Source organism: Gavialis gangeticus, unplaced genomic scaffold, assembly GCF_001723915.1.
Source record: "Gavialis gangeticus isolate Ggan-Ray unplaced genomic scaffold, GavGan_comp1, whole genome shotgun sequence".
Taxonomy (NCBI): domain Eukaryota; kingdom Metazoa; phylum Chordata; order Crocodylia; family Gavialidae; genus Gavialis; species Gavialis gangeticus.
In genome coordinates, this window is record NW_017729006.1 from 29,031,726 (window position 1) to 29,053,271 (window position 21,546).

General features: G+C 40.8%; 1 protein-coding gene across 4 annotated transcripts in view; it reads right to left on the reverse strand.

Moving 5' to 3' along the window:
- The window catches only part of ELMO1 (engulfment and cell motility 1), a 544,813-nt gene that overhangs the window by 119,330 nt on the left and 403,937 nt on the right, over positions 1 to 21,546 (reverse strand). Inside the window, exon 1 of one of the 4 annotated variants that reach the window (XM_019509061.1) lies at positions 13,357 to 13,554. The exons of the other annotated variants lie outside the window; for them this stretch is intronic. The gene's annotated coding sequence lies outside the window, so the exon portion shown is untranslated. Of the gene's footprint in view, positions 1 to 13,356; positions 13,555 to 21,546 lie in introns of those variants that run through there. 4 annotated transcript variants of the gene reach the window in all.

Here is a 21,546-nt window from a genome sequence, read left to right on the forward strand (position 1 = left end):
AGCGCCATTGCTGATCCTCAGATCAGGGAGTGGAGGAAATAGCCTTCCTCTAATGGCCTCTATGCATGGTACTGGTTGGACCTCTCAGCTGAAGTGGATTTTCTAGGAAGACATGGCTTGTCCTGGTCCCTCTTCCCCTCATAGAGACAGAAGGCAGAACCATCTACAATAAACTTAGTTTTCAAGGCACAAAGAGCCAGGTTAGACTAACCTGCAAAGATTGAATCAATTTGGTCTTCGGCTTTTTGAATGTCTGTCCCTAGCCAAAGAGAACACTGACCATAAAGTGCTTGAATTATTGAACTTGTAAATCAGTAGTTACGTGTTCTGAATTACCACAGGATTAAGAGCAGCACAGATAAAATTTCACTCAACTGGTGTAATACTGCTGTCAAACATGCTTAAATCATCAGCTCCATCTACCCTGACAAATATACATCATAGAGTACAATTCTACTTTTTATCTGTTTCTTCCCATCTTTTTAGCAAACAACATAAACCTTGCACAAAAAGCTTCAGCACTCAATACTGTTGTTATTCAATACTGTTATTAGCAAGGAAACAAAACAAGTTGAATGGCTAGTAACTGGCTCTTTGTGAAAGCTGTTAAATTAATTTATATTTTTGTCAGTCTTTTATAAACATTATTTTAACCAAGTTCTCTTTTAGATGATGCCTCTTAAAGAAAGACAATATTAGAAAAATGTCCTACTAGCACATTTGTGTTTGCAAAGAAAAAGACTGCTAAAAATAACTTGCAATGGTACAGATTTATATATTTTGCATAAGTTTGAATTTCTGATGGCAAGCATGTATCTTAATAAGGACACTTCCAGGACTAAATAAAACATATAATATAAACAGATTATTTATAGCATTTACACAGCATTTAATAAATGCCTTCCTTCTTCTTTCCCCCTGTCATGAAGTATGAGGCAGATACTTTTTAAACAATTCTGCATTGGAAATCAACAATCTAAAACTATAGTAAAAGCAAATTCTGCTCTCTATGTCTCATGTGTGGTTCTGCTGATCACTGTTACCACATCTATCCTCCTTACAGCCCCGTTCATGTTGAACAGCATTTTTCCCACTGAAATCAGCAAAGTATCTCATATGAGTAAGTACTAGAGAGACTGTAGATTCTGATGCTCATAAGCAGTTCCTACATGAAAACAAAGCTAATATGAAAAGTAATATTCTTTATTTAATATACATCTGTGTTGCTTATGTGATTATCTCTGTTTTGACCAATATGCTCTTAGATTTAATAGATGTCATAGACATTAGGGCTGGAAGGGACCTTGGAAGATCATCGAGTCCAGCCCCCTGCCTGAAGGGTGGGAAGTCAGTGGGGGTCATAGGATCCCAGCAAGATAAGCAACCAATTTGCTCTTGAAGGTGTTCAGTGTAGGTGCTTGAACCACCTCCAATGGCAGGCTGTTCCAGACCTTGGGGGCTTGGACAGTAAAGAAATTCTTGCTTATGTCCAGCCTGAAACAGTCTTGCAGGAGTTTATAACCATTTGACCTTGTCATCCCTTGGGGTGCTCTGATGAAAAACATTCCCCCAGATACTGGTGGTCACCCCTGATAAACTTATAGGTGGCCATCAGATCACCCCTGAGCCTGCGCTTTTCCAGGCTAAAGAGCCCCATGGCTCTCAGCCTGTTGTTGTAAGGTCTGTTTGCCTGACCTCTGATCATGCACGTGGCTCTTCTCTGGACTCTCTCAAGGTTCTCCACACCCTTTTTGAATTGTGGGGCACAAAACTGGATGCAGTACTCCAGTTGCAGCCTCACTAAGGCTGAGTACAAGGGGAGAATGACGTCCCGGGATTTGCTTGTTTGAACCAATGACCTCTAACAGCTTATAGGTTCTAAGGCTTTTTGCCTGGCTGGCATTCATGCACTCTACAGTTCAGGCACAAGGGATGATTTGACACACGCTTGTCAGGTGTTTACATTAGAACTGGTTCAAGCAAACTGGTTGCAAGAATGCTAGAAGGTTTTTTGCCACGAAGGTTCCTAAGCCTCTAAGGTTTTTATGCCAGTGATCATTATTTGATTCAAACAATAAAAGTTCTACTCTTTTCTGCTCTACTCTTATCAACTGCCAGGCAGATGAACGTGTGCGTTTCAGCAAGGTTTTGTCCCTTGGCAAAACCAGCATCATCAACAAGGGAAAATTGCAAAGATGAACAAGATAAATCAATGTAATTACAAAACTGGTTGGGATGATGAAGCAATTTGATTGACCATGCCACTAAATCATATTTGTTAGTTTGGCTGGAAATACTTTTTTCCCCCCGCTCTTCTCTCTGCACTAAGGAATAGCCATCTACAAACCTTTATGAATGGCAAAATAAACATTTTTTTCATTCATTATAAAAATTACTGCTTGTTTTACTACTAATTGAACACTGAACACTTCCAAACCTTCCTTTTGCTTTAACAGGAAATATAGTTTGGCATTCTGTATTGTACTAACCAACCACCTTCCTTCACAGGAAGGAAAAGCCTTTGGTTGTAGGTCAACTCCTGGGTCCACTGAAGTTAATGGGAATTCTGCCACTGCCACTAGTGAGGACACTGAGGCCCCTGGCATATAATCATTTAATGGTATAATGGGATTTGATCCCTAGTCCCAACAATCACTCTTCCTATGTGCATGGCAGGACATTCAGTTGTTGGGCTCAGATCCCATTTGTACCATTACTGCTGGCCAGCATAGGAGGAGCCCAGGATCATAGTCCTGGTCTCCCCCAGCTCTGGCAAGTTAAAAGAGGAATGCCTGCAGGTCCAGCTAGTGCTGACAATCAGCTGATTGTCAGCTGCAGACATTCCTCTTTGATTGTCAGCTACTTTCAAACTGGGTAAGGTCAGGGGCTGGAGCTGACAATCCAGGGGTCAGTCCGGGGCCAGTTTTGTTCAATATTTTCATCAATGACAAGAAGCAAGTCTGAAGATGACACCAAGCTGGGGAGGAGTAATAGAGGGTAGGACTAGGATTCAGAGTGGCCTAGACAAATTGGAGTATTGTGCCAAAAGGAATCTCATGAGGTTTAACAAGGACAAGTGCAAAGTGCTGCACTTAAGAAAGAACAATCCCATGCACCGCAACAGCCTGGGAGTTGACTGGCTGGACAGAAGCTCTGCAGAAAAGGACGTGGGGGCTACAGTGGACAATAAGCTGAATGTGAGCCAACAGTGTGCCCTTGTTGCCAAGAAGGCTAACGGCATACTGGGCTACATTAGTAGGAGCATTGCCAGCAGATCAAGGGAAATAATTATTCCACTCTATTCTGCACTGGTGAGGCCACATCTGGAGTATTGTGTTTAGTTTTGGGGCCTCTACTGCAGAAAGGACGTGGACAAATTGGAGAGTCCAACAGAGGTCAACAAAAATGGTTCAGTGGCTAGGGCACATTACTTATGAGGAGAGGCTGAGGGAACTGGGCTTATTTAGTCTGCTGAAGAGAAGACTGAGAGGGTATTTAATAGCAGCTTTCAACTACAGGAAGCGGGGTTCAAAAGAGGATGGAGCCAGACTGTTCTTTGTGGTGGCAGATGACAGAACAAGGAGCAAAGGTCTAAAGTTGCAGCAGGGAAATAGGTTAGATATTAGGAAGAACTTTCTCACCAGGAGAGTAGTAAAGCACTGGAATGGGTTACCCAGAGATGTTGTGCACTCTCCATCCTTGGAGGTTTTTGAGACCTAGCTACACAAAGCCTTGACTGGGATGATCTAATTGGAGATGGTCCTGCTTTGAGTTGGGGGTTGGACAAAATGACCTCTTGAGGTGCCTCCTAACCCTTATTTTCTATAATTCTATGGTCAGCTGATTGTCAGGGCTGAAGCCAACATTCAGCTGATTATCAGCCCAGCCCTGAACTGCACCAGGACTGGCTTGAGTCTCCAGTGCAGTGAGCTAACAATCAGCTGATTGTCAAAACCCCATGCCCAGCAACTCTGCTGCTTTTAAGGGTTCCCCAGGAAACTTTAAAAAAGCCAGTAAGCAGCTGGGGCTCCCCGCTGTATGCCTGCTTTTTAAAAAGGTCTGGGGAACAGTGAACTAGAGATCAGAGAGACACTCCCTCACGTCAAGCTGACAGCCCCTCCACCCATCTACCTTCAAGAATAGGGTGGGGGCACAGAGTCCAGGACCTGATGCCACCCCCCAGCTGATCCTACCAACCTGGTAGGAGACCGCTATTTTCCAGACCCCGAGGCTGCCCCATGCTGCTCAGCTGAGCATTGGGTTTTGTCATAGGTCATCCTTGACATGACATATGTTCAGTTTAAGGCACGATACAACAAGCCACAAAGATGTTTCAAATTATATGTGGAATATCTTTGTGGCTCATTTGCTACATCATCATGCCATAAGTTGGCTTTAGTATGTTCCTGGGTTACTATTTATAGCATGATTAACACCTTAAAACTGTCAGAAAACTGAGAATCACAAATTACAACAGTTGTGCCCCCTTGGGCTTCTAACTTAAGTAACTGACACTGAGCATGTCGAAATATTTTTGTACAACACCTGCAATGCAAAGACACGATCAGAAAGGAATAGCATTCAGTTGCAAGTGTCTGCATATGCAAGAGAATATCATGATGAAATATACATGTTTCTTTATGCATCGCAAGAACTCTATGCTATGATTATCTTTTGGCAGCCCACTATTGCAAACTGCAGCAATCTCTGGAATTTTGGTGCATAAGCCTTTTAAAATCATAGTTCAGGCAAACTTTTGGGACATGTAGCAACAGAGCACTGGTGTTTATGTTTAAAATCATATAATTAACTGTGGGGCTTTCCTATATTTTTCATGTTACAAATCTGTCATGAATTTTTTCTACTGAGAAAAGTAAGTCTCATTCAATTAGCCAATCCTCAGTATGCCAGACCATATTAAAAAGGTGATTACTTCCTCCTTGGTTTAAGCCTTTCTACAAACTGCTCTGTAATCCTAAGACTCATGTCCAACCAGCAGTTTGTTTCCTTATAAAAATCAATGAAACATGTTGCTGCTCATGTCTGTATCCCCACAAAGTCCAATATTCACTCTGGTAAAGAGGTTTTTGTTTAGCTATCATGGGCACACTTCAGGCCACAGATCAAATTAATAAAATTCACTGGGCCTGATCCTTATTCAGATCAACCCATTACTGGTGCCAATGAGAATTTTCTCTGAATAAGGGGATCACAGATTTCAAATAATGGTAATCATCCAAGTAAAACTGAGTTGATACATGAGTTATGTACAGAAACAAATGAAACTCAGCTGCTTTATTCATCTTTCACTTAGAGTCTGCCTACAGTATTAAAAACCAGCATAATTCCACTTGCCAGTGTAGATGGGAATTGCATGTATTTTAATCATATTCCCAAAACATGAGGTACCTCTGAATTCATGGCAATTTGAAGCTGAAACTCAAATGGAAATTCAGAGGGATGGAAACCCATCAAAAGCAAAGAAAATAGTTGCACAACAATGCTGAATGGACTCCATAGGGTTTTCCAAAGTTCTACTACATAACTGATCTAAAATGGTGTGCTCTAGCATGTAAAGACAGAAAAATTCAGTGCCAGTGTTACATAGCTTCTAATTACAGCCACAGATGACTATAAATACCTCTGGTGCAAACTGCATTTGCACATGCCTGCTCACTTTGTGTACAAGAGCACCAGTGGTGCTAATGTTTAGGGTTTTAGGGGCACAACATATACATGTGGAGGGCACATATTTCACATGTAAGCCTGAGAGTTTCGCCAGACATGAAAGACCCCAAAACTAGAGAGGCAAATCCTGATCCCCTCTCCTCAGATATAGAGTGTTTCAGGAATACAGTTTCAGTTTTCCTACACAGAGGTAGGGCATGAATGGGGGCATAAAGAGTGTCGGTAGGTAAGTCCTTGCTTCCTTCCCTCCTGCTCGATGAAGAGCTGACACTAGAACCACAGCAGCTATACTTCTACTCCTTAACTAAGGTAGGGGTCATTGAGTGGCTTTGCTGTTGCTGAGCACATAAAAACAGAGTGCCCCAAAGTCCTAACGGGTTTATTCAAACAGTATGCTTGGCAGACAAGTTTTTCCTGGCTGACTAATACTGCAATAAGTATTTAGCTGTGTTAGTCTGAGGTCAGGCATCAGGCAGGCTAGATTTGCACCTTACAGACTGACTAAATCAGAGATGCACAGCATAAGCTTTTGTAAGCAGCTTCATTAGGTGCTGTGAGGTCATAGAATCTGTTAAAGTAAGCCCTCTACTTATGAAAGCTTATGCTATGCATCTCTGATTTGGTTAGTGTATAAGGTACATATCTACCCTGATTTCTCCCTAATATGGCAATACTATTCCAAATATATTCCACTGGAAAAGCATCTATAGCACACATTTCCTCCCCCTTAATGGTTGAAATCAAAGGGCTTTACTGTTGCTTATCAGGCATGCTGATGCAAATGAGTAAGCGACTCATTCACACTTTACTCCCTTATGCCAAACATCCACCTCCTGTACAAAGGTATAAACTGATTCTGCAGAGTCACTATCTCTCCTCTCATGAAGATGACTGAGAAAGGAAGAGTTAGGGTCAGTCTACGTGTTCCCAAGAGGGGTGGTTATTAAGGGTGTGCAAAGTGGGCCCTATTCGATTCTGATTCAGCCCAAATCAGGGACAGTGATTCAATTTGTTGATTTGGATCACTGTCCCTGATTCAAATTGGCTGAATCCAAATCTGACGATTTGATGCTGATCTGGAGAATCAGCGATTCAGACACAGACACAGCTTTAAATGCTTTTTCTACATACCTTGAGGTACCAGTGTGGCTTGTGAACACTGCGGTGCTGGGGCGCATGGAGCATCCCACAGGAGTGCAGGGGGGCCCTCCACATGCGCAGCAGCGAACCCAGAATGCTTCTGGGTCCACCAGGGAGCACGTGGGGGGGAGTTGTACCCTCCCCACTCAGCGATTGGCCTTGTGGGGACCCCAAGTCCCCCCCACAGACCCAGGAGGCACCAGTCGCTAAGCTGGGTGGGCGCGGGGGGGGGGGGGGGCCCTCATGTGTGCTCCCTGGTGAACCCAGAACTGGACCAGAAGTGCTTCTGGTCCCCTTTGGGTCTGCTGGTGAGTACACTGGGGAGCCCCCCCCAACTCCTGTAGGATACTCCAGGCGCCCCAGCATTGCAGCATTCATGAGCCACCTGCTACCTAGAAGTATGTAGAAAAAACATTTAAAGCTGTGTCTATGTCCAAATCTCTGAATCTCTCTGAATCAATTGGGAGGGTTCCAATTTGATTTAGAGAGATTAAAGGGTCCTCTGATTTGATTTGGATTTGGACATTCGGCCACTGAACTGGGCTGAATCTCTACCGAATCAAATCAGGGACCGAAGTTTTGCACAGCCCGAGTGGTTATTCCAGTGCTTTAGGGTATATGAACTGTCACCATTCCTAGAACGGGAGGGAAATTATGGCTTTTTTGGTGACTTCAGAACAGTATAACACAAGTCTGCCCCTTACAGTAGGTTAGGTTCACAAATGGATGGCCCTGCCCGAAGTTAGCCTCCTATCTCCTTCCAGAATATACTTTTGCCAACATCACATTTGGAAGGATATATGAAATGCTTTGCTGTTTATTTTTCAACACTGTAAAATTACCATGGTAAGGCTACGGTTAAAAAGAAAAGAAAGAAAGAAATGTTCTGTCGCTTCTGTGCAAGAGAGCTGTAGCTTATCTTGAAGCTGTTCCATTAATTTCCAGGAACCGTGGGTGCCTTCCTTTTATAAATGGGAACTCATTCAAATCTTTTCACCATCTTCTCCACTTTTAACCATTCATTCTTCTGGATGTCAGAATAAAATGGCAATGCTGCAGACATGGTGTTTAATTGTGCTTTTATCAGAGGTAACTGTATGTGGGCAGCAACCTTTTTTGAAATGCAAGTGGGAAGTGAATACATAGGTCAGGATGGAAGGTTACCTATATTTGAAAAGCTAACTTAAAAAAATCCTTTATGTAGCATCTGACATGTTTTGAATGTGAATCTTGAAGCACATACCTGTATAAAAGCTGATCTCACCATAATGATGCTCTACTTATATATAGAAAATTGAAGCAGAACAAAGAAATGAAGACTACTAGACTATGGTTCCCAGCCATATAATGAACACTTTCTTCACTACATCAATAGCACTGACAAATGCAGTCCACCAATTCAGGTTAAGAGGACATTATTTGATATATCAGTTTGACAGTGAACTAATATTAATATGAAGATTTTCCTTTTCACTGCAGTGCAAGATTGAATTAGAACATTACAGCAGAGTCCTGCATGTCCAAACACTAGCTAATCAAAGTTTATGATTATGTGAAGGCAATATATGACCCTCAAAGGGAGACTTTGGCATATTTTTCTAAGCATTAACATTTATGCACTGAAGGTTTAAGTGGTTAATTTAGCCAGATAAAGTCTGCTTGGGACTTTAAGTCTCCTGCAGAATTTGCAAGTGTTGTGACTTCCCCAGCAGAGCTTGTAGACCCTGCATGTTACTTATACCAAATACGTCTGGCATTAGACATGTCATGTCCCTATTTATATTGGAGGATAACTTAATATTTTTGGATGGTGTATATATATATATTATAGCTCACTGGGAAGTGATGCAAAAAAGGTAAACACCATAAAATAAAATTCTTATATGGCCCCTGATACCACAGCAAGGACTTGAATTGAGGTATCTTAAGCCTTAGGGTAATGGCTTACTACTGCACCATACTTCCTTGCATAAAACTAGGTTTGCCGCTTTTCACGCCCTGACAGTATTTACTAATGCAATGGGTAGGCCCTCTATGAAAGGATGCAAAATAATTTGAGTTGGTGAAAGGTAGGGCAAGACAGAGTGGAGGATCAGGATGAAAAATTGTCAGGTCCAAGAATTATTTTGTTTTGTTGTTTTTTTACATTTTTCTTTGAAAGGGGCTATGGGTTGTTTTTTTATGTTTCTGGATTATTACAGTAGGCTGATAGAAAATAGCTTTTCTTGGTTGTGCAGGTGCATGGGGTATTTAAGCTACCCCACAACATAGACTGTATTTTTTAGGATGATCAAAAAGCAGGTGCCAACTTGATGTTCCATGAGGTGGTAATGATGGGTGGGGGTCATTATAGATCAGTAACAAAAAGGCGTACAACCTTCTGCCCTCAAAAAATCATCAAAGAACATCAATTCCTTCTCATACTTGTAAATGAGTGACAGTTTCACTGCAATCAGTGGAGTCCCATCACTGTCAAACACATCTCAGAGGGAAATCAGACCCAATGTGGGTGAAAACACTGGAATTCTGACGTGTGCGCGCGTGCGCGCGCACACACACGCGCACACACACACACACACACACCCTTTGTAATTAAGAAAAGTCCAAAATGAGCTTTTGAGGATAAATTAGATGAAAGCTGTAAAATAAAACAATGAGGCAGGGACAACCATGCACCTAGGGTTTTGTGCTAAGCTACATTCTATTTGCAAATGACAACATATGTGAGGTAGGCCACATGTAACACCTCTTTAGTAGACCATTCCTGAACAACTGCCAAAAATCTTTTTGTATGCCACTTAGAGCTTCACAACAATGGAGGAACAATGGCAACTCTGTAAAATCTGCTGCAGTTGACAGTTCCTATTGTTCAGAAAACTTCTGTGATGCACTGAATTTTCAGATTAACACTTCAAAATGCTGAACAAAATGGATGTCAAACTAATCAATGGTTTTTCATAATTCAATCACCCTTTTTTCCTATGGTGTTTCATTTTCATTCTATTTTTGTGAGGTAGTGTCATGGGTTTGTGTCTGTGTGGAAAGGGAGAATGATTTGTTAATAGTCCCAATTTCAAATTTTTCCTTAGCCAGGTCCTAATACTAGAGAAAAGTAGCTTTTCCCTAAAAAAAATTCCCACCACAAATATAAGCAAAAATAAGAAGCCAGTTTAATTTGATGGCAACCTTAAACAGAGTTAACATCTTTAATTTCCTCCACTCTCTATATGCAAACCCACTCTAAGGACCCAGCAATTTGAATTTGACTATGAAAAGCTACATACAAGTTACATCAACCTGTTTGATAAATGGGACAAAAAAATGAACATATGGATTTGGGGGGAAAATAACAGTCTTGGTATTAGCATCACCTCAACTGATAACAGAGCTTACACTGAAGTAGGAAAAGGGTGAATTCCAAAGAAAAATGCAATGTTCCAAATAAATAATCTCTGACTAGCCTGGTACTATTTGAAACCTACAACCATCTGTACCACCATTTCCTTGGTAAAGAAAGCATCCCTCTTAGTCTTCTGCTGTACTTTCCCACTAAAGTTTACAGTTATATAAACGATGCTCTGCAAGCGTCCCAGAAACATAGAGAAATGTGTCACAAGGTAGATGGCACATAGCTTACAGCAAGCTAACTTAAGTCAACGGCTAAGAGAAATCAACCGTACAATGTCTATTCTATTTGGGTTAAGGTGTTACGGGTTGGGGGTGGAATTAAATTATCAATCCTCCTTGTATAGACCTCTGTCTCCCCAGAGAAATGTAAGCAGAAGAACAAGGGTGAAATTCATACCTGGAGGAAGGTGGTATCATTCTACTAAAGTCACTGGAGTTGTGCAAATTTTAATCAAGCTAGGGATCTGATCCCCCCCCCCAAAAAGAATAAAAGAGCTCATTGAAGCAAGTATCTTCCAAATGCATGCAGACAATTAAAGCTACATTATCACTGCCTTTTTCAGCTACTGCATGTCCTGATTGTTGCTAATATGTCACAAATCTCACTGAAGTCTCCTTGTTCTGCTGGTGGAATCCTTGTGGTCAGTGATTCTGCAGTTGTTTCTTTGTAGTCTGAGACCATCCACCTTACCTGTTCTGATCTCAAAAAATTGTTTCATACATCATTAGGCCAAAAATCTAATTCAAACGTGAATTTAATTGCATCACCAATTTTTTTCTGATTTGGACACCACTTCAGATTAAAGCCATAAAATGGATAGATATGATGCACTACCCATGGCTTAGCAATTAAAAAGCACTCCCTTTCTCACCCCTTTCCCTCTCCTTTTATCTGCTAATGCATGGGATAGACAAGTAAACAAATCCTCCAAACAAGGTTATAGGAGAAATAGGCATTCCACCAGTCAAACAGTATTTGGTTAATGATGGAGACTGAATCTGACAGATTTACATTCGTTTGAACTATATCCCTAGAGCATTAGTAAGAATTAAAATCATGTCATAGTATTACATTAACCCTACAGATCTATTTCTCTCTCAATCCAAGTACGATCAGTTAGCAGACACAGCAAAAGGTTTAAAGCCATCATTCTGCAAAATTAATTTTTCCCATTAAATTAGAAGTTCATTTTGATGCCTGTGGAAGGGGCACAAAATGATAACCCTGGAGGCTGGAGCTGCCTCTCCACAAGAGAAAGATGCCCCAGGCAATGGAAGTGTAAGCATGCCCCAAGTGTCCGACTAATATGTATTAGCCCTGACCTGGGGAGTCCACCTCTCAGTCTGAGTGGTAGGTGTCTCTGCTTGGACTGCTATTTGCTATAGTTCTTTTTTCTAGCAATGTGAACACCAATAAGTAAAAGGGAATATACTGCTTGGTAGCATATCAGATAAATTACTGCCTCATTTCAAGGATTTAATTTTCATCACTTACAGCAGTGTCAAATGGCTTAATGTTTCCCAATAATAGCCAAGGGTTGTCAACAGAATATCCCTCTCTTTGAACAGATTAGGAAAGTGATTTAGCTTTTAGTCATTTGTCTTAGGATATCAGGGACCATTATTTCAGCAAAAGGTGCCCCAAGCATTACTGGTAATTTTAGAGAGTGGTCACAAAAAACAATCATTCATACTTAACCAGCAGTCTTCCTGAATTGGCGATGCAACAAATAATTCCAAGAGCCAACAACACCTCTCATTAACAGATACTTTGGCTGTATAAATATAATTATGTCATCTTAATCAGAGAGCTCTTAATACTATGCATGCAATTCCTTTCTCAGCATCAACATCGTTGTTGGATTCTATTTTTTTAGCTGAAGGAGTAAGTTGCACAGTGCCTCTGCCTGCCACAACATGCAAGGAAATATCTAGAGAGCAAAACCAATTGGTTTAGCAACATTTAAAAAGGAGAGTCTTGGGATGAAATTTTCAGGCAGACTCCCAGCAGATCCCACCGTTGGGATAGGAAGTTTTGTGCTTAGTTTCTCATATGGACACGCTATACCCAAACTGGGCTCTTCCTCAGCTTCACCTTGTATTTGCAGTCTGGTTATTATATCTCCCAAAGTGCATGGCCAGATGAAGCCACACAGCAAAAATATAAAACTTTTCCCAGTTCCTCTTGTTTCCATCTTTTTTCCTATGAACTGCTTCAACTGGAAAGATGAACTACACACTTTGAGAGGGTCAACCTGAAAGATTCATTCATGAGCTCTGTGAGCAGCGCTCTCAATCTGATGGCAAATACCTAACCAAATGCAAACAACATTGGGCCAAATTCATGAATCAAACCTCAAAGGAGGGAAAGATTTGCCTTAGTGCCTCTCAAAGTACGGTTTCTGCTTTACACTATCTAAACCAGAGAGCATCTAAACCAGAGAGTTATACCAGGTAGGAGAATCAAGTTCCAACTTATGCCCCTACCTTGGGGGGTAGGAAAAAAAACTCTTTGAGCTTGCACTACACTCACCTGTTCAGTGTAGACACAAAGGGCTTCTGTATTATAGCTTTTCAAAGAGCCCCTCCAACATGGGAAACGTATTTTTAAAAATAACTGAACGGCATGAAAGCAACTGTTCTCCGTGTTGGGAACAACAATGGATGATCAGCAATTAAAGCTTTTCTAGCTGAGTGTCTGTTTTACAGCCCATTGTAATAATGTGCCTGTCAACAATAAAAGCACTGGTGACCACATATGGGCAGCTCAGAATCCTGTGCCTGCAGTTTTCTGTTACATGCGATTTGGGTTGAAACATTTACTTTTCTTTTTAAATAAATACAGAAACAATTTGAATAGCCTAGGAAAATGCAGAACCCTTCCATGTACTAATCTTAATTTGGATAAAAGACAACTCAAGGCAAAACAAGCATCTCATAAGTACTGTTGTCTAGATTCATTAATAAAAACCTACCTAGCTAGATGTGAAAGAAAAAAAAACCTTGCTGCTATTTGCAGTTATAGCTAATTTGCCTTCATCATTCTTGGCAGATGCATACTTTATTGATCTGTTCTCATCTTGAAAATACCAGGATAAGTATACACAGAGATTTACTTACAGAGATCCTGTAGCTCCATAGTTCCGGATGACAAATTCGCCTCCTATACTACAGCAAGAAAATGACTTAATGCTTTCTGTGGAAGGAACAACGTGTGTGAATGGCAGATGGTCTCCGATGAAGCTCTTTAATGAGATCCGTTTTCAGTTTAGCCATGTGAAAGGAGACCCCCCACCCTTAGCTCACCTTTGCCTGGTGTACAGTTCAAGTCCAAAAGAATAAGCATGTAGCTTTGCTTATGTTTAGAGTGCTGAAGCCCAATTGTGCTCCGATTGGCAAGAACATAGGGAACAGCAGCCAATCACAGTGAGCCTCCATTTCAGGGAAACTCCTGCTCATTTATTTAGCATCTTCGGAGACCATATTTTCTAGGAAGAATGCCTCACTTTTAGTATCATAATGGGGAAAATAATAGTTTCCTGTCTCTGGGTCTCCCCATGGTCCTCCCCCCCACCCCCCTTTTTTTTTATTTTAAGGGGCCTGGCAATTGTCTTAAGGGAGTTCAGATTCATCTCCAGCTTCTACCTTGTTGGGAGAAGAGGAGGGGAGAAAGCTGGAGCTCAACAATTACTGATTCCATCACCATGGAAACAGACTGGATGCAGCGAGCTGGATTTGTGTAGAACATCTGCTGCCAGACTCATAATCAACTGCAATCGCATCTTTTTCCTCCACTCTCACTACTTATTTGATTGTGAGTTTGCCTTCCCCACACATGCACACTGTGGAAATACACACTCGTATACAGACACACACACGTGCAGGTTTGCTTTCTCTTTGCATGCACACGCACATGTGCATATGTATAAGCATGTGATGTGCTGGCATGTATATATGCACACGGGTACACTGATAGTCAACCCCTGGTAGGTATATTCAGCTTAGATATATATACACTGATAATTGGTCCTGTTCATTTGTATGCATTCTAGCACAAATCAACTCTACAGGCTATGGAAGTGTTAGGTTTAGCTTTCCAACTATTCTGCGGGAGCCACAAAATATATTACTGGGAAAGTCACAAGGATAAAAAAGGATCCATAACATGACCTTGGGATATTTATTAATACTGACAAACTTTCTCAAATAACCACTTATTTCAGAGATGGTTGTAGGTGTGGGTGTATTACTTCTAGTGACCTGCTCCTCAAATGTATTCACTGTATTCAATATACACTACAGCACTGCTGAGTTTCTGCCACCTCCTGGTTCCACATCTATATATCTTAGTCAGTGTATAGACATGGGTGTATAGACAGCATATATCCAATATTGCCATTTTGCAGACTTAGTAACTGAGTCATGGAAAAGATGAGTGGTTTGCCCAAGGTCACAAAAGAAGTCAGAATTACTTCACAGTTCTGTACAAAATGTATCACTCTGAATTTCACATCTCAATATTTTTTCCAGCGTCTGTTTTACTAGACACATAAGGTACTATATCCTGTCATTTTCTTGATGGCAACTCTCTTTATCATCCTTCTCCTGCCATCTTAGTAATTTATGTTCAGTCTTTTAGTTTTGAACCATTAAATTGAGGAAAGTAGTTAATTTGCTAATTTATAGCCCAAATTTGCTTGCTGTCAGGGTTTGCTGAAAACCTCATCTTTTCTTCCCCAGGCATTTGGGAACAGAGTAGTTTGAGGGCAAAGGGAACTGGATGGAGGGGCATATCTTGTTATTCGCAAGTGTCAGTAGTTCAATTCTTTCTTTTTTTTTTTTTGCTGTTTTATGGACGGTATGAATTTAAAGCTTTGTTCACCCCTAGAGTTGCAGACAGATGTGCAGAACAGAAATAAACAAGTGCACAGTAATATCAAATAAACACAATTAGACAAAAGAAGAATCTTCTGCCACCTTCTTAGTGAGCCTCTACACAGTAATTTAGTGTTTAAGGCAATATTAAATTAGAGAATTTCCTAATCAAATAAATTGTTCTCTTTGCCAGTACCATGGTATGATATGCAGAGTACAAAACCATTAATTAGCTCTCAGCTTGTCTAACAAACCGCCATTGCAAGCAAACATGATGATGATCAGATTGTTTAATGTATGTGGTGTACCTCTCTTTGGGCTGTTTTGATGCTCCTTGGTCTCTCCCCTCCAAAAATATTCTCACTTATTTTATGATGAGAACAAAGAGTGCTACTGATTAGGGAAATCAGTGTAGGACTCAGAAGACTTACACTCAGTCCCTTCTCTGACAGTCTCTTGCTGTGACCTTTGGCAAGTTCACACTGTCTCCCTGTGTTTTGGCATTTCTCTACTTGGAGAATGGGGATAATAGCACTTTCTTTCCTCACAGAGGTGTTGCAAGGATAAGTACATAAAAAATTGTGATATGCTCCAATAGTACAGTAATGGATGCAATATAAGAGAGATTCATGAATGCATTATGCCCTACGCTGCCCAAAACCGCAAGGTGAATGTATTATGCTGAATACACGTAATAAATAGATGCTGGGGAAAGGAAATACGTCTTTTAAATGGGATGGAGTAGAATTAGAGAGCAATGGCTCTGTATAGAATACTCCCACAAGACACTGGGCTTTCAAGGAAAAACAATTTACTGATTGTTGATCCAGCAGTAATTCTCATATCTGTCTCCCACCCTATGACAGCAGGTTATCATTGGAGCAGAGGGTGCAATCAATGGAATACAACCCCTATTAGTATCTCAATGTAGAAGCCTAGGTAGTCACACAAGATGATATTCACCTACTGGGATGAGCTGGGATCTGCACAGGCTTCTCAGTAGTCACAGAACCTGCTAACTCTTCTGACTATGCCTATCTCTCCCCTTTGTGGTGAAAAAAGCTCTTTCTTCTCAAAGGGACAGTAGATAGATCTGCAAATTTTGGGTGAATGTTTCACTCATCCAACAATCTATATGCAAGGAGATATCATCTAAAATATTCAGTCTAGAAGAAAACCAGTTCTTACCTTTCTACCCCTTCTTGAGCACAGGATTTAATTACTAAGAATATGAGAAACATTTACACACATAGCAATGGCATTCAAGCTTGACACTTTTGCATTGTGCTTGATTTCCTGATGCTTCTTCCACATCCATGAAGAAATCCTCCATTTCTCACTTGTAAATGGACAATTTTTTATACCAAAAGTGCTCTGATTTTGGGTGAAATCCTTAGAATTTCCTTTTACACAAACATTAGTTTTGTACTAAAACTTAAGGTTTTAGCATAGAATATATGAAATATAACACACAAAAGTAGGAGGAGAAGGAACATGGGCCTCAAAACTGTAAATTTTGCTTGCACAAAGATTTTGCACTCACCAATTTTGAATATTATGTGCGTTTGGCATAATACATTCACCTTGATTTTTTGGTCAGCCCTATTACAAGCCACAATGTGTGCATCTGAGTGGGCCAATGTATTTGGTCATATAAACTGTCTAAAGCACAATCATGAATACAGCTTTGCAAGGATTAGACCTGACCTTCAGAGGTGATCTGTAACCATAGCTCCGGTAAAGTCCATGGGAACTGCAAAGATACAGAGCCTTTAATATCTTAGTACTGAATGGAAAGGTTGCAATACAATCTTTGGATCACCCTGTACCTTTCAACTGGGAGACAAATGACTGCACCCAGTATCCACTGATTCAAGGCTTCCACCCTTGGAAAGTATAGTATTTAGAACTCAGTGTGTGTGCCAGTTTGTTCCTGTATACTGGGCCTGCTCCTCTCTTCTCCAGTTTACTTTATTGCTGAAAGCTTACTATTTTCACTGGGTGCATCTACACAAAATGTTTATTGCACAGTTGATTAATTAGCTGTGTAGTAAACATTGTGCACCTACATGTGCATATTGGATCCATACTGCAGCCATCACTTGTAAATACAAGTACTATCCTGCTGTGGGGTAAAAAACTCTGCAGCAGTGCATGTGTAAATGCTGCCCTGGCTGGCTGGGGCACAAGGATGCTTCAGTGTGAGGGCTGCATCCAGTTAGCCCCATGTTGAAGCACCCTTGTGCCCCAACCAGCCCCTTGAACTGGAGGGAGCAACCCTGGGCTGGCAGGCTGATCCCCCAGGACCCTGCCAGCCAGGGCTGGTCAAACCTGGCTCAATGCGCTACGCTCCTGGGGACATGTGCAGACAGCATTCAGGAGCAATAAACTCTAAAGCAATAAGCTACAGAGTTTATTCAAGTGACTACATAGCTCATATAGACATGCCCACTATGTGGCACTTCTTAATCAGTGCAGCCTTCCCTTCAGATGCAGGGACTTATACTCTCCAAAGAATGCTTCATATTGAAGAGTACTCATTTAATTTTATGCAAATTAATGTTGATCTCTGACCTTCTGAGAAGCTGACATTGTTTAGACTTTAGACAAATATGAACCTGGTCTGCCTAGTGGTTCTGAAACTTCAGTGTTTTTTCATCTTTTCTGACAACTGAGATCCTATAAGTAAGAAGACCATAACAAACAATCCTGTATTGGCTAGGGAATGGGCATAAACACCTATTACGCATTTCTCATCTCTAATATATTTGATTAAGAGAAAATTTGGAAGAGTATTTGCATCCCCAATGCTGACTTGTTGAATCATCTAGACCATGTCATTTCATTCCTATATCTCCATCTCTTCACCTATAAACTGGAAAAATACTTGCTCATCTAGAAAGGGTCTTTCATGACTTTGTCATCATCTGAAATACACATATCCTGGGATGAAAAAAGGAATTATAAAATTAATAGTCATATTATTATTAAGAAGAAGAATGGAAAGACTAGGTTGTTTTTGGTCAATACAATAAGAAACAAATATACTCTTCAACTTTTTACCTCTATTGAGAGCACATGCCTTGATTAACATATGACTTCACTGCCTAGAAACCTAGAACATCTTTTAAGGGTAGATTTTGGAGGAACAGGAGTAGATAATGAACAGATTCAAAGAAATAAATATACCACATAACAGAATGAAGCAAAGTATTGACAAAGAAAAAAATGGGGGTTGAGTATGGGGGTGGGGGGAGAAAGAAATTTACATTCTTAAATGATGGATATGCCATTTCACATTGTTTGAATTGTAAGCTCAGTGGATTTTGGCACTAAATATTGGGTGTGGCTTAATGAAGAGGGTGCCTAACCTGAGAAAATGACATATCAAATGTTTATTTGTAAAACAACTTTGACTTAAATGAACTGTAGAAATGCCAACCTAAGTCTAGCCATTTCAAATACACAAAATGGTGATATATAATATACAACAGCAGTCCATTCCAGAACCACAGATGAATGAAAAATCAATCCAAGTATGTGGATCAGCAGCTGCTGGATTCCCCAACCCTCAGGACCCAACACTAAACTTCTGTTGGGTCTGGGGGACTGTTGTAACTCATGGCACTTCCTGCTAAGCACCATGAATTACAATGGGGAGCTGCTCTTCTGTCTGTGTCTTTAGATTTATAAAAGCTTGTACGCTCTCTCTTATTTAGATAGCCTATGAAGGTGCATATCTACCCTGCATTCTGACTGATGTCAGACTAAATACTGATTTCAGACTAAACACATCTAAATACTTCTCTCTACCTCCATCATCCATTCTTCCATCACTAGTTTATATTCTAAACAGAATATTACAAGGCCAATGGAAATGTTCTTTGCAGCATTACAGGACCTGAAACATTCCCTATTTGTGCTGCAAGCCAAGCTTCCAAATAATCATTTCCTGTACTTGGGCTTCTGGATTAAACCTATTATGTAAATTTGGTCATCACCAAAATATTCACTACCATATTTAGAAAGACTGTTAATCAGGTAAAAAAAAAATCCCCTGACCTCACTCATTCGCTGTGTTCAGAACACTGCTGGCCAGTACAGAGGACTTTTGGTCCCCTGCAACCTCAGTAATTACCAATGTTGTATGCTGCACCTGGCATCTGCTGCCCCCTAATGCTCCCTTTGTCCAGGCTGCTGAGTTAATGATGAGGACAAAATTTACATGGACTATAAATAGTTCAAGAACTCCCTTTAAATGTTGGCAAGATAAAAAGTTATGAGTACACAAGATGCTAATGCTGTACTGATGCTGTTGCACTGCAAGAAAATAAGCTATATATTCACTTTCTACTCGCCCTCCCTCTCACATACACATGCCTTCTTGCTAAGTGTTAAGTTTGATATGGATAAACACTGTAAGAAGTACCGTCTATTCCATTGAGCATTATGTTATGCTCATCTTGAGGATGAAGCTGATGTCACCTCAGTCATGTAAAACAGCAAAAGGATGCTATTTACTTATTATGCTTTATCCATGATGAGAAAAACAAAAAATGTTCACAGAAGTATCTGAGTTAACTCTGAAGCTAATCTGAGAAAATAATCATTTATGGATATTTTAATATGTTAATTACATAAATATGTACTTAGGAACCATTTAAACGGTAGATTATTCACCCAATAGACTGCAGCAGTCCAGGTGTCAGAGCATCTGCTATATAAGAACATTACATCTATTTGTTCAGAAGTCTTTCATTTTTTCTGGGGGGGGAGAGGGTAAAGGTTCTTAGTGCGAGAATTTTTACAGCCCTGAAGGCAGAGGCTTAAAGTATTAACCTAGCACAACCTTCAGAACAGCCACAGCATCAATGCATGCCCTCTGACTTCTCAAAATCTCATGTGTATTTCTATTATGAATGCTGAAAAAAGGAAGGTTCTGATAAGTTGTTTATTTGTTTTTGTGTCAACAGTTTGGGTTCTTCCATGCTTAAAAGCAACAATCAACTGTTCAGCAACCTTTGGAGAAATGATGTGAGAGTGATTGTGTATGTTTCATTAACACCACTGCTTTGCCCCTCCATTGTCCCTTTCACCAGAAGACTTAGAAATTAAGGAAACCTGACACCGCTTTTGAAAAGGTAGGTAAATATCACTAATCTCATTTACCTGGAAGGATAAACGGAGGCACAGAATGATTAAAGGGATTACTCAAGTCTAGAGTTACAGGGAGAGCTGGAAACAGAACCTAGAACTTTTCCTCACTTCTTTGTGAATGATTATAACAGCATTTTTCTAAAAGTGATGAAACTACCATATGAATAAAGCTCCCGCTATCACTGCAACCCCTGCCTTACAAATACAATTAATGCTTAACAAGCTGAATGTCAAATAATACAACTCACCAACTAAAACTTAGGTTCTTTATTAAATTCGTACTACAGAGGAAAAGGTTTGTACTGAATTAAAATCATAAAGAGCAATGATTAACTTGCTAATAAGTAATAGCAACGTGCCTTTCAAACAACCCCAGCATAGTAATATTTATGCATGTGTAAATAAATGTCCATGAGCATAGCACATATGTGCCTATTTACATGCAACTATCCATGTCTACTCCTCTGTGCACTTCCTTTTTTTTTTTATATGGCTTAAAGTGTTCTGTGTTTAAAATGGGAACTTGCAACCAGAACAGCTGGTCTAGGTAAGAGGTGGTCTAGGGAAGGGGCTGTATCAGGCCCACAGACTGGTCCCACATGCTGGATCCAGCCTGCAGGACTAGGCTGACCAGGCACCACATGCAATGCACACTCTGGACCACCTGTGCATACTGCTTGTAACATGCACCGCTGGCTCCAGCCCCATGTACTATATGAAGCATGCACAGACGTACAGTACATGCAGCATGTAGGGCTGGTCTGGGGCATGTGCAGCATGTGGTGCCTGCACCAGACCAGTCCTGTGCATGAGATTCAATAAGCAAGGCTGGCCTATGGGCCCTATCCAGACTGGCCGCAGCTCCAGCATGCAAGGCTGGTCCAGCACAGGCACCATATGCAATGCATACCTCAAATCAGCCCAGTGCTATGAGCAGCCCATCCCAGACAAGTTCCATGTACCACATACAGTGTGTGGGGAAGAGGCCAGAGAATGCTGCATGTGACTAGCAGCACTGAGAGCCAGATGATACAGCTCTCTGGGCCATGTCCTAGCCATCTCTGGTCTAAGGAAAGTTAAGGGCTAGGTACAGACAGTCAAAAAGCCCGAGGCCAAATCAATTCAGTTTTTGCAGGTTAGTCTACGATGCACAGATTAAATTGAAACAGAAGTGAACAGACATTTACCTTTGATTCAGAAACTGCAGCCACATGCCTGCAGTGTGGTTCAGGCCAGAAGCCAGGGGGCACTACAGTACAGATCTCTGGCTGCATGTTC